This window comes from Oncorhynchus nerka, linkage group LG28 (genome assembly GCF_034236695.1).
Source record: "Oncorhynchus nerka isolate Pitt River linkage group LG28, Oner_Uvic_2.0, whole genome shotgun sequence".
NCBI lineage: Eukaryota > Metazoa > Chordata > Actinopteri > Salmoniformes > Salmonidae > Oncorhynchus > Oncorhynchus nerka.
Window position 1 is genome coordinate 3,251,587 of NC_088423.1, and position 14,272 is coordinate 3,265,858.

Consider the following 14,272-nt stretch of genomic DNA (forward strand, 5'->3'; position numbering starts at 1 on the left):
AAATCCTTGAAGTCCCACTCACCTGTCTCAGGTCATCAAGGACACGGTCCTCCAGTCCTTCATCCAGAAACACCTCCCGCATGCTCTCAATCACATCATCTATGATGGACAGGTAGAGCTTCGGCTGGAGGGGTTTTCAATGAGGATACAGGGAAGCACGAAGGATTATCAGTTAGCTAGTTAACAGTATGTAGTCAAGTTAGCTAGCGTTAACAACTAGTTATTTGGCTGATTGACAGTTTGGCAATCAAGAAGAGTAAAGTTAGTGACATGGCTATGTCGAGACACATTATCAAGTTACTAAGTAACCAAAACAACAACATAATGATCCGTTTATGGGCAACTTGCTCCTTACCACATGACTTGAATTTGATAGCATTTCGAGGGTCTAAGATGGTGCCTTGGTCTCGCTAGCTAGCGCGAGGTAAGCAAAATAGCTAACGCTAGCTAGCAAACAGAAAATATTGACAGGAATTTTCTATTTCAATATTAACAGATCTGTGGTTTTTGTAATTCTTTCCTAAGTGGACATTGATATAGCGGACCTTGGTTTCAATAACTAAAAACAGCTAGCTACTTCAAACTGCAGGCTGTCGACTCCAACACAGGTGTGACCTTTGACCTCTACATTTGTTCAACTCCTCCCCCTTCTCACAAACGCATGCATAAAATGCAAATGTATTCAATTTGTTTTATTTATAACTAGCGCTGAAGTCATATACACATACATACAATAAAAAATTTTATATAGTTTTATATGCGAGTGCAGGCCATTCCTGCATTTCTAGGATTACATAACCATACTTCAAAGATATTGACCTATGGAAAAAAAAAGAGATGAGAGCTTGCATGCTTAGCTGTGGAAAAAGGCCATGGTTAGCTAGCTAAACAACAAAGCTAAACAACAAAAGCTAGCTAAACAACAAATTAGGGTTATCAACATTTTATATAATTACCCAATTTTTCCTTAAAATTTAAAATACACTCCAAATAGTTTTTGGAACTAAGCCTAAGCACTATGGGGTAGTTTCTCAGACAGATTGATCCTTGTCCTGGACTAACAACCAATCTTGCATTACCCATCTCATATGTATATACTGTATCCTATCCTACTGTATCTTAGTCTATGCCACTCTGACATTGCTCGTCCATATATTTGTATATTCTTAATTCCATTCCTTTACTAGATTTGTGTGTATATGTTGTGTAATTGTTAGATATTACTTGTTAGATATTACTGGACTGTCGGAGCTAGAAGCACAAGCATTTCACTATAACATCTGCTAAACACTTGTATGTGACCAATGAAATTTGATTTGATTTGTAAAGCAATCTCAACAAGAACCTCCATTGAAAGTGCTTTTTCGTCCAGGACAAGGCTTAGCCTAATCTGTGACCGGGAAACTGGCCCTGTGAATGTCTACAAGGTATTTCCTCTTTTATAAAGAGCTTCTGCAACCTCCTGTCAATGAATAATCTTCTGAGAGAACTGTAAAGTGCATTGTGATGGTAGGGCTGTGTGTTGGGTTGTTCGTTCCTCCAATAATAATAATAATATATTTGTTTTTTGTAGCCTACTTTGATTCCTCCATGGCTGGCTGCCAGTCTGTTTCTGCTCTCTTGCCAACTCCTTACAGAATTGTCATGTCTGGCACCCAGGTTAGGTTATAACATGTTAATATCCATACATACAGGGATACAACAGGGCCAAACAATATTATGGAATGTCAACCTTTTGATTTTATTTTAACCTTCATTTCACTAGGCAAGTCAGTTAAGAACAAATTCTTATTTACAATCACACCCTCCCCGGAGGATGCTGGGCCAATTGTGCGCCGCCCTATGGGACTCCAAATCACAGCCAGTTGTGATACCGCCTGGATTTGAACCAGGGTGTCTGTAGTGATGCCTCTAAGCACTGAGACGCAGTGCCTTAGCTCGCTGCGCCACTATAAAAACAATATAAAAACAACTGTTCATCAGCCACATGTAGGTCACTTTTAAAGATGTCCTTGTATCAAGGCATCCTGTGTTTTGTCTCGATTCGAAGGCTTCCTCACAAGGCTTCCTCACGATGAACGAGACTTGGAAGTATGGTAATGTGAGACTTGATCATCATCACTAATGTGGTGTGCAGCCTGATGTGCTTCTGTCTCAATCCACTTCTTCTCAATTTCCACCTACAAAAAGGACAGACCAATATGGTTTAGTTTCATTATGGAATACCCCCTATGGCCCCACTGGACACAGATGTCAATTCAACGTTGGTTCAACATCATTTGATTGACATGACATGGAAACAACGTTGATTCAACCAGTGTCTGCCCAGTGGAGCAGGACAATGATAGAAGGGTTTGCTAGACGACAGTATGGGACCAACCTTGTCAGCTGGTGTCACAGTAATAACTATGCTATATCAGACAATATTATGTGTTGGATGAAATATATACCAAGTTCCCCTAATAAGTCGCAAATCATGATTCTGCTTTGGAACTAACAAAAATAGAGCAAAATAGAAACAAACAAAATTAAGATCAACCACAGCATTATAGATATTAAACAGTATTATATATACAACACATTACAGATATTAAACAGTATTATATATACAATACATTATAGATATTAAACTTGTTATCTAATATAATAATATCTCAGGCCTTACCTGACAATGATAGTGGGTCCTACCGGTGACATGTTTCTGAGGCTGAACGTCACTGTCTGTGCCCAGAGACGTCACTCTGGTCTGTGAGACCACAGCCCCTACCATCTCACACTCCATCGTGACAAACGGATACCAGTCAGTGGGGATCTCCTGATCTGAACCAAGCTCTAATTTACAGGAGAAGGTATGGGGATTTTCTACTGCTGTGAGAGGAAAAAGGGAGATTGTGTTTTCTAGCCAAGCTGTAGTATAACAAACCCTAATACTATAAAGACTTTATGTATTTTAGCTAAACTGATTAGGGAACATAAGTTACAATTTAACATAGCCTATATTGAAACATGTTTAGGTAAATGTAACATGTAAAATAAAGACAAATCAGAATAAGCCAGCATTCCATACAAAAAGGGATTATCAATAGACCATCAAAGACAGCCAGACTATTCCTCTTAATCCTTACCCATGTTCTTAGCATGCAGTCTGTCGATCCTCCACACCATGACCGAGTACACATTCTCATACTTAACTGTCCCCACGGTAACTTGCATGACCGGCTGTGACTCAACAGCACTGACTGTCCCCAGACACGCGTTCCGGGTTGATCCTGGCCGGCAGGGACTTCCGTCTTAGCAACGTCACAGTGCGTGACACCTTCACCCAGTCCGCCGGTACCGGCACACGGATCAGAACGTTTTCGCAGAGCGGCTCAGTCTCCGACACTCCGGTAAATGACGGGAAGGCGGCTGATATGTTGAGAAAGGCTTGGAGTTCCACGTAGGCCCCTTGGACAGTCACCACGGCTTTGACAGAGAACGGTAGGTTAGTACATCCCAGGGCTAACGTCTTGTAGCGCATCAGTTCTACTCTACAGGCGTCCGGAGGAGAGAACTTGAGCAGCCAAGACCTGTGGAACTCCAAGTCATTGATGCACTTGTGGAAGTGGCAGTCACTGATCTCCATCCAGCCCTCAAGGAGGTCGTCCTGAAAGACCACAATGGAAATTAAAGGACCACAATTGAAATAGACCTAAGTCAACCTTTTGGTGTCACCCTGGATGATTCTACTAATTGTGTTGTCTTTTGATATGCAGGTTAAATTGTATGTATGTGTTGATATGTGTGTTAAGAAACGAACACCCAACCTCCTCAGAGTCGTAGCTGGCGTGGAAGCGGATTTTAGCAAAAGACATTCATAGAAATGTATAACCTTCTTATTTAGGCTTTACATTTTTAGATAATAAGTAACAGCAAGTAATTCAAGAGTTTTTAATAACAACCTGTAATAATGCTGAAATACCAATGAACTACTAGGTACATTTCCTGAAGAGACTGTGTGCCATCTTACAGTAGTTGTATGGTAGTGAAAGAAGAAGTAAATGTACCTTGTCCAGCTGCACTCAGAGGTGGTCTGGGATCTGCAGTCATCTCCTGTTCCTCGTAGTGCCGTTTTTGCGACAGGGGCGGAGTCAGCCTAAGAATCTCCTTCTCCATGGTCTCTAACAGATCCTCCATGTCACCGTATTCCGTGGTTCCAAATTTCAGCAGCTGCTCCACCTCAGCCTCGTGGGACACCTCCAGCTTCAAATCAAACTTTATGCATTGTTGAAAGTTGATTAAACGCCAAGCTAATAACATGTTGTTGTTTTTTTACGTGATAAAAAAAATCCCTCTTACCTTGTGATGGTAGCGCTTCTTCTCTGTGTAAGACACGTCCTCCACCTTCACTGTCTGGATCTTGCGAGGCTCTCCGTTGCTCTCCAGCTTGAGATCTGAAAACCTGCAGTGAGGCTGCAGCTGGAACTCTTTGAAGGGCTTCTCCAGTCCTTTCTCATAGTACATCTGGAGCACACCTCCAGACAGCAGACACAGGTAAATGGGGCCCACTGTCGGGACGACAGGGGTGTTGAGGCCAACTTTTCCCCACTCCCTGGGATCTTCAGGGGTGTTGAGGCCAACTTTGTCCCACTCCCTGGGATCTTCAGGGGTGTTGAGGCCAACTTTGTCCCACTCCCTGGGATCTTCAGGGGTGTTGAGGCCAACTTTTCCCCACTCCCTGGGATCTTCAGGGGTGTTGAGGCCAACTTTTCCCCACTCCCTGGGATCTTCAGGGGTGTTGAGGCCAACTTTTCCCCACTCCCTGGGATCTTCAGGGGTGTTGAGGCCAACTTTTCCCCACTCCCTGGGATCTTCAGGGGTGTTGAGGCCAACTTTTCCCCACTCCCTGGGATCTTCAGGGGTGTTGAGGCCAACTTTTCCCCACTCCCTGGGATCTTCAGGGGTGTTGAGGCCAACTTTTTCCCACTCCCTGGGATCTTCAGGGGTGTTGAGGCCAACTTTTCCCCACTCCCTGGGATCTTCAGGGGTGTTGAGGCCAACTTTTCCCCACTCCCTGGGATCTTCAGGGGTGTAGAGGCCAACTTTGTCCCACTCCCTGGGATCTTCAGGGGTGTTGAGGCCAACTTTCCCCACTCCCTGGGATCTTCAGGGGTGTTGAGGCCAAATTTGTCCCACTCCCTGGGATCTTCAGGGGTGTTGAGGCCAACTTTCCCCCACTCCCTGGGATCTTCAGGGGTGTTGAGGCAAAAAAAAGGGGACGTAGATGTAGTACACTCATCCTCGAAGGTCACCCAGTTTGAATTGTTCATGGAGCACATGGCTGGTTCTGTTGTTGACGTTATCCTCAGACTCCACCACAGAGGCCTTCCTTGCTGAAAAGCTGAACAGAACATTGTCATAGATTAGAACATACAGAGTAACAGCATACAACGTTTTTCTGTAGAATCTACGGGTATCAGTGGAGGCTGGTGGGAGGAGCTATAGGAGGACAGGCTCTTTGTAGTGGCTGGAATGGAATTAATGGAACAGAATCAAACATATGGTTTCCATATGCATGATGTGTTTTATACCGTTCTATAAAATTCCATTCCAGCCATTACAATGAGCCCGTCCTCCAATAGTGCCTCCCACCAGCCTCCTCTGACAGGTATTGTATATTGGTGCATTTGCTATGAAATATACTGTATCGGGCATCTCTTATTTACACCAATATATAACCTCACAATCCCCCCTAGTGAGCATTCTGTCTAAGAGACCTCTCCTACAGTTAGTGTTGCCAGATTGGGGAGTTTTCAAAATCGACATTTAAGCTCCTTTTAGTAGAATTTAGTGGGATTTTGGCTCAGATTAATCTGAAAAGTGTCATAAAAATCTGCCAACACAATGCAGTTAGATGATGTTCCCTCAGCCAATCGGCGACATGAAATTTCCCACATGACTGGTTTAATTATTTAATAGCTGACAAGTTGACTGTTGGTTTAATTATTTAATAGCTGACGAGTTGACTGTTGGTTTAATTATTTAATAGCTGACGAGTTGACTGTTGGTTTAATTATTTAATAGCTGACGAGTTGACTGTTGGTTTAATTATTTAATAGCTGACGAGTTGACTGTTGGTTTAATTATTTAATAGCTGTTGACTGTTTTTAATTATTTAATAGCTGACGAGTTGACTGTTGGTTTAATTATTCAATAGCTGGCGAGTTGACTGTTGGTTTAATTATTTAATAGCTGACGAGTTGACTGTTGGTTTAATTATTTAATAGCTGGCGAGTTGACTGTTGGTTTAATTATTTAATAGCTGGCGAGTTGACTGTTGGTTTAATTATTTAATAGCTGGCGAGTTGACAGTTGGTTTAATTATTTAATAGCTGGCGAGCTGACTGTTGGTTTAATTATTTCACCACTCTTTATTCGCCAAAAGTATGAAACCATCTGTGATAACTAGGCTGTGGAACACTGGAACAGCTGGTGAGATATGGGGCACAGACACTACTACTTAACTCACATGACTTAATGAGTTACACCTCATATATTGTAAACCTCATCCCCAGGCTAACTGCCAAAGAGCCGGCTGGTGGCCAAATCTAATAAAATGATTACTGCATAGTCTATTATGTGGTAGCAGTAGATTCATTTGGTGGAGCTGTGGAAATATTGCCTTGTCCCAGATCTGTTTTGCAAGACATCACTAACAGATCTGGGACAAGGAACTCGGAAATATAGGCTAGTACATTAACCTGAGCTCTGATGTCATCCATGCTCCCACCATAGCCTCGACACCAGCTGTCATAAGTTTCCATGTTAGAGAATACTGTAATGTCTTGCAATGCCAGACTAGCTCACCCCAGCACAATGGAGAGCAGACACGCTGTAATCATCATACAATCTAGCAATTGATTCCCAGTCAACAGAAGCAAAACACCGGTTTCAATATGTATCCATCACAGCCACCAACCTCACCACAGAGATACAGGCCTAACTTATGAAAAATAAACTAAGCACAGTAGTTATTCTGCAATCTATGTCTCCTTACCAACTCCCTACCACAGCCAATGGGTTACAGCCTACAGTATGTATGAAGACAACTAGTGGGACTGGAAAAGTTCCTTTCATGCTATAAATAACTATGGAGGGAGCTCAGGGGATGTAGGAGCCCAAGGGAGCGTCTAAGAGTAGAAATGCTGATCTAGAATCAGTTTTGCCTTTTTAGATCTTAATGAATAAGATTACATGGACCCGATCCCCGATCAGCACTTCTACTCTGAGACTTTTGTATTTTTATTTAACTAGGGAAGTCAGTTTAGAACAAATTCTTATTTACAATGATGGCCTACACCATCCAAACCCGGACGACACTGGGACAATTGTGCACCGCCCTATCCCAATCACAGCCAGTTGTGATACAGCCTGAAATCGAACCGGGATCTGTAGTGGCACCTCTAGCACTGAGATGCAGTGCCCTAGACACTCAGGAGCCCAAATTATACATACTGGGCCCAGCATGGTAATGGGGCTGTCAAGGCCTGGAGAGCTGGGTTGTTCTAATGAGGACTAAGGAAGTTAGATATGGCAGGTATGTCTGTTAGGGTTCACCCTCAGCTTCTCCCTCCGTCTTATGGACTGAACTGTGGTTTGATCTAGCAGTGTTCCAAGAAAGATTGAACCTTGTAGACCACAGGCTAACTGAGCTATGGTTTCAAAAGTGCATCAGCCTTAACGCCATATTCTGCCATTGTCCCTGCTTTTTAATGGTTATTTCAATTAATCCCATTGATTCAGGCCTGTTGAAATGACAGAATGTGGCTTTTAGGGAAGAAGAACCTTGTATTGAGGCTAACTGAACCTTGCCCTAGGCCAATAATGGCAAACTCCTGCAGGCAATTTCACTCCCAGACAGTACTGCCACCTCCAGCAGCCTGTTACAAAGAGATGGAGCAGAGAAATAGCCTGGTCCCAGATGTATTGTCAAGGTAGCAGGAGTTGGCATGAGAGTGCAAACGGATTCAGGACCAGGCTGGTAGCAGGGGGAATGAAAGTTGCTAAATCAGCAGAGGAAGAAGAAAGACATTCCTATCACTCCTAAGGGACAGAGCAACATGCACACAGGAAATACCAACCTACTCTGCTGCTCCCACACAACTCACTGTCACTGGGTTCACGGACAATATATACCACATTGATTACACTGTACTGTAGATGTCACTCATGTCTGGTTGCTCATGTTAGCAGAGTTATGATTCAAACCTGAACTTTTAGATGGCTTTTTCCCCAGACACAGATTAAACCTAATGCTAATTCGTTTTTTAGTCAAGGACTAAAATTAAGAAGGTGGTGTCTGTGAAACCCCCTTTACTGTACAGGCCTATTTTGTAAGGGCAAGCCTGCTCAGTGGTCTGATAACTAAATAAGAAGCATGGGATCATAATGTTTGCATCATATGATAGCTCGCTCTCCAGTAATGTTTGTCTCACATGATATAAATCATCCTTTTATAATGACTTGAAATGAGAGAGACAGTGCTGCTGCCCCTGTGAATGAAGATAAAGACAGGGAAACACCCTCCTACACGATGGCTATGGAACTTTTTAACTTCAGGTAATGCATTTCCCAACAGACTCTTTTCAAATAGCTACAAGACAATGACTTGAGTAAGTGACAAACAAGCCACATTTAGAAAAAGATCCACCTCAATGTGACTTCCCTTGTTAAATAAAGAACCGTCTGGTTGTGTAGTCTGTAAAACTGTCAGACAGAGGTGATGGGAGGTGAGTTGAGTCACGGACATATTCATTTTCTTACTTGCATCCATTGCTCTGTATATGCATTATTTGAGTGTGGTTACATTTCTCCAGCCCCATCACTCAGGTGTTTACCAAAACAAGTGGCAGGTCGAATCCCAGATTGCCCCTTTAAAAGTTGTCATCATGACCTTATTTAACTTGTTCAGTGAATTTACATGAATATCTATTAGACTACTTTTCTGAGTGTTTGAGCATATCGTTTTGCTCCAGAACTTTGGCAGAATTCTTAATAGAAGAATATCCCATTTAATTTGGAATCAAAGACTCCCTGCTGTGACTGAAGAGATTCATGCCCCCTGTAAATGCTATTGTGCACTGCAAGTCCCCCTGCTATTGTGCTGAATTAACTGTGTGATGACCCATTTCAACAGGGAATAAAATAGACTACAGTCCCTACCTTTGCAAAAACTGTTCTATGTGTGGGTGTTCTGTGTGTGTGTTGGTTTTGTGTGTGTGTGTCTGTGTGTGTGTGTGTGTGTGTGTATGTAACGGATGTGAAACGGCTAGCTAGTTAGTGGTGCGCTAAATAGCGTTTCAATCGGTGACGTCACTTGCTCTGCAAGGGCCGCGGCTTTTGTGGAGCGATGGGTAACGATGCTTCGTGGGTGACTGTTGTTGATGTGTGCAGAGGGTCCCTGGTTCGCGCCCGGGTATGGGCGAGGGGACGGACTAAAGTTATACTGTTACATTGATGCTGTTGACCCGGATCACTGGTTGCTGCGGAAAAGGAGGAGGTCAAAAGGGGGGTGAGTGTAACGGATGTGAAACGGCTAGCTTAGTTAGCGGTGCACGCTAAATAGCGTTTCGATCGGTGACGTCACTTGCTCTGAGACCTTGAAGCCGCAGCTTTTGTGGAGCGTTGGGTAACGATGCTTCGTGGGTGACTGTTGTTAATGTGTGCAGAGGGTCTCTGGTTCGTGCCCGGCTATGGGTGAGGGGACGGTCTAAAGTTATACTGTTACATCCAAATAATTGTCCTCCCTCATGATGCCATTTATTTTGTGAAGTGCACCAGTCCCTCCTGCAGCAAAACATGATGCTGCCACCCCCATGTTTCAAGGTTGGGATGGTGTTCTTAGCCTGCAAGCCTCCCCCTTTTTCCTCCAAACTTAACATTGGTCATTATGGCCAAACAGTTCTATTTTTGTTTCATCAGACCAGAGAACATTTCTCCAAAAAGTACAATCTTTGTCCCCATGTGCAGTTGCAAAATGTAGTCTGCTGAACAGGCTGTAGGTTATGTCGAATCGGTTTACTGTGGATATAGATACGTTTGTACCGGTTTCCTCCAGCATCTTCACAAGGTTCTTTGCTGTTGTTCTGGGATTGATTTGCACTTTTTGCATCAAAGTACGTTCATCTCTAGGAGACAGAACACGTCTCCTTCCTGAGCAGTATGACGGCTGCCTGGTCCCATGGTGTTTATACTTGAGTATTATTGTTTGTACAGATGAACGTGGTACCTTCAGGCATTTGGAAATTGCTCCCAAGGATGAACCAGACTTGTGGAGGTCGACTATTTTTTTTCTGAGGTCTTGGCTGATTTCTTTTGATTTTCCCATGATGTCAAGCAAAGAGGCACTGAGTTTGAAGGTAGGCCTTGAAATACATCCACAGGTACACCTCCGATTGACTCAAATGATGTCAAATTTTCCAATCTTTTTAAAGGCAGTCAACTTAGTGTATGTAAACTTCTGACCCACTGGACTTGTGATACAGTGAATTATAAGTGAAATAATCTGTCTGTAAACAATTGTTGGAAAAATGACTTGTGTCATGAAAAAAGTAGATGTCCTAACCGACTTGCCAGTTTTGGCCAAAACTAAAACTGTAGTTAACAAGAGACTTGTGGAGTGGTTGAAAAACGAGTTTTAATGACTACAACCTAAGTGTATGTAAACTTCCAACTTCAACTGTACCTATGTGAGAGTGGTTTCTCGGCCCTCACTAGCATGAAAGCTAAATACAGGCACAGACTGTGTGTGGAAAATGATTTAAGAAAGACTCTGTCCAATACAACATTACAGAGTTATGTGCATCCTTTCACCCTTGTCATTAACCTGTGTTGAGTTATTCACAATTTTCGATGAACAAATAAGGTTTTATATGTAAGATGGTTAAATAAAGAGCAAAATTATTGATTATTATATTATTATTCATGCCCTGGTCCTATAAGAGCTCTTTGTCACTTCCCATGAGCCAGGTTGTGACAAAAACTCACTAATTCTAATGTTTAATAAATGTATCATAGTCTGTGTGTGTGGCAGGCTTACCAAAAACATTTAAGGGTGTGCTGATCTCGGCCAGGACCCTTGCGCTGCTCCGGGTACCTAGCCAACCGCTCTGCGCCCCGGCGGGGGATTGAGGTTTCCCCTCCTGTCGATTCAGCAGCGGCGGCGGCGCACCCAGACCCTTTCATTTCAACCTTAAACATTTTTGCTCCGTGAACTGGGGTCTCTCGCTCTGGCGAATGGGGGAAAGGACAAACTAAAGGGTGTGCAATGCGTAGGCCCACTGAGAGGACATTCTGAACCTTGTTTGAGTCCAGTAGGTCACATGACCAAGGAGATATTGAAATGTTACATTTTGAAAAATTCATGTAAAACTTAGTGAGATGAATTTGGACAAGCTAAAAGGTGTGCAATATGTAGTCAGTAGACATTCTTAACCTTGTTAGAGTCAAGAAGGTCACATGACCAAGGAACTTCTGAAATTCAAAGTAAAAGAAGTTTGTACTTTGTTTAAACTCCCTAACTAATTAAACTAGGACTACAAAAAGCTGCTTACATTTACACATCTTTATTAGCTTTGGAAAGCGAATTAATGTCCAAATCTTTAAAATATGATTACATTTAATTGGAGTCTGTGGCTCAAGTGGTTTGAAAGCACGAATATCCAAGCTGAAACTGTCTTTACCTCAATTGACTACCCATACTAGTTTTTCAGCAAATAATATGACTGAGATTCAGGTAAATTGTTAATGTATATGCTGATTCCGTTAAAGCAAATTCCACTCTTATTTTGTTCAAGAAAAGTACATGTTTAAGATAGTCAAGATTCGATTTGCCCTGAATAGAATAGACAACTTTGCACGGTGTTGGAGAGAAAACGAAAACATTAGCCTACAATGTTTCTAGTGCAAACAGACATTAGCCTCCTTAAATGTTACGTTACATCGTTTTCACTGCAATCAGCTGGATAGATACATTGTTGTCATGAGCCTAATTGGAAGCTTTATGAATACAATATTGTGTCCTTGAACTTTATACAACAGTAATACAAAAGTAGCCTAATAAAGCACATTTTCAGATCTGAATCTTTTTTCCTTTCCAGGGGATTGACTCGTGAGAAATTGGTTTAGAACAACTGTCAAATAGCCTCTTCCCCGATCCCTGTCAACTCACACGGATTAGGACAGGGACAGGACAGAATGTGTCTGTCAATAAACCTCTTCCCAAACCCCAGGCTCGTCAACTAGGTTACATCAGCAGTGTAGGCCTAATTACAGGCTATGGAGACTGGAGAGGCTAGGTAATAAATGATGACCAAATAAGAACATCTAAAGAGAGTAAAACAGAGATTTGAGTTGCAGTCTGGCAGATGTTTACTTCTTTCAAGGCAGGTTACATTTTTGTTGTTGTAGCCTGTTTTGCATGTTATTTTGTTATGAATACGTGTCACATCAGTTTGCAAACAATGTAAACAAATATTTTACAAATCATTGAATTAATAAAGCTGCATACAAAAATGGTCTCTTTTGCTTTTCTTGAGTTTCCACCTCGCTCAGTGCTTTCTGTGGTGGTGTGGCAACCAGTGTAGGGGTTGGTAATGTTCTCTAGTCGAGCCATTGTTGACTCAGTGTTCTGTCACTCATTGGGACACTATGTCACTACAAAATCTACTGGGAGGGCTCTAAAATTCAAGCCTCTTGGGTGCTGCCATAGAGTTACATTAGAAGTGCCCATCCAAGGCTCAAGGTCATGCCACAGATACAATTATGTCAAATCATGTTACATCTACCATAGCTTTGATTGTACTGATCATGTCAACATCATACTTTCAAAATCTTAGCTAGCAGGCTAGACAAGCAGTCAGCTTCATGAATCATGGCGACAATCTACTGGCAAATTCTTTTCATATGAAAATAAATTATATTTTTAAAAAAAACCTTCCTGGGCTCATTGGCCATAAACATTATACAATTATACATTCAACAAAGTGGTTTGGTAGGAATCAGTGGCTAAATGCAAGCGTTGCAAAGCAGTCACTAGCATGCTATTCAGTGGTGTGGGTGTGTGGTCCAAGTCGCTGTTTATTATCTATGCAGTCACTTTACCCCTACCTACATGTACATATTACCTCAACTAACCTGTATCCCCCCACATTGACCATTGACTCGATACCGGTACCCCCTGTATATAGCCTCGTTATTGTGATTTTATTGTTGCACTTTTATTTTTGGACTTTATTTTATTTAGTACATATTTTTCTTAAAACTGCATTGTTGGTTAAGGGCTTGTAAGTCAGCATTTCACAGTAAGGTCTACTACACCTGTTGTATTCTTTAAACTGCATTGTTGGTTAAGGGCTTGTAAGTAAGCATTTCACAGTAAGGTCTACTACACCTGTTGTATTCTTTAAACTGCATTGTTGGTTAAGGGCTTGTAAGTCAGCATTTCACAGTAAGGTCTACTACACCTGTTGTATTCTTTAAACTGCATTGTTGGTTAAGGGCTTGTAAGTAAGCATTTCACAGTAAGGTCTACTACACCTGTTGTATTCTTTAAACTGCATTGTTGGTTAAGGGCTTGTAAGTAAGCATTTCACAGTAAGGTCTACTACACCTGTTGTATTCTTTAAACTGCATTGTTGGTTAAGGGCTTGTAATTTCACAACTACACATTTCACAGTAAGGTCTACTACACCTGTTGTATTCTTTAAACTGCATTGTTGGTTAAGGGCTTGTAAGTAAGCATTTCACAGTAAGGTCTACTACACCTGTTGCATTCAGCGCATGTGACAAATCAAATTTGATTTGATTGAACTTACAGTGTACTATATATACAACGCACACTTGCCAGCTAGCTAACGTTATATGTAGAATCAAATTGACAGTTAACGCTGTATGGGCTCTACTGTAAGCAGCGTAGCTATGTGGTCCACTGTGTATTGCTGTCAACAAGTAACGTGTGCGTGTGAATAACCTCTCTTAATGAAAGGAAGAATGGATTACGATCACATCCCTGCTTTCCTCCTGGAGCCCTCTGGTGCCCATCTGAAGAGGCTGCCAGGGTTGCAAGGACCATCCAGGAGGAAGAGTGTACAGGTGTAGTCCGAGTGCTGAAGCCACGACAAGTGAAGGCGAAGAAAAGGCTTGTATGGTAGCCAGAGAGGGTGACCCAGATGATAGCCGACTGGTGGACAGTGAGAGTGCCATCCAGTTCGGCAAATACCGTGGTCAAACCTTC

The 14,272-nt window shown here is 42.3% G+C and overlaps 1 pseudogene; it reads right to left on the reverse strand.

The window, feature by feature from the left end:
• Positions 1-11,223, reverse strand: part of LOC115113806 (uncharacterized) — a 29,186-nt pseudogene extending 17,963 nt beyond the window's left edge.
• Between the last annotated feature and the right edge of the window lie 3,049 nt (positions 11,224-14,272).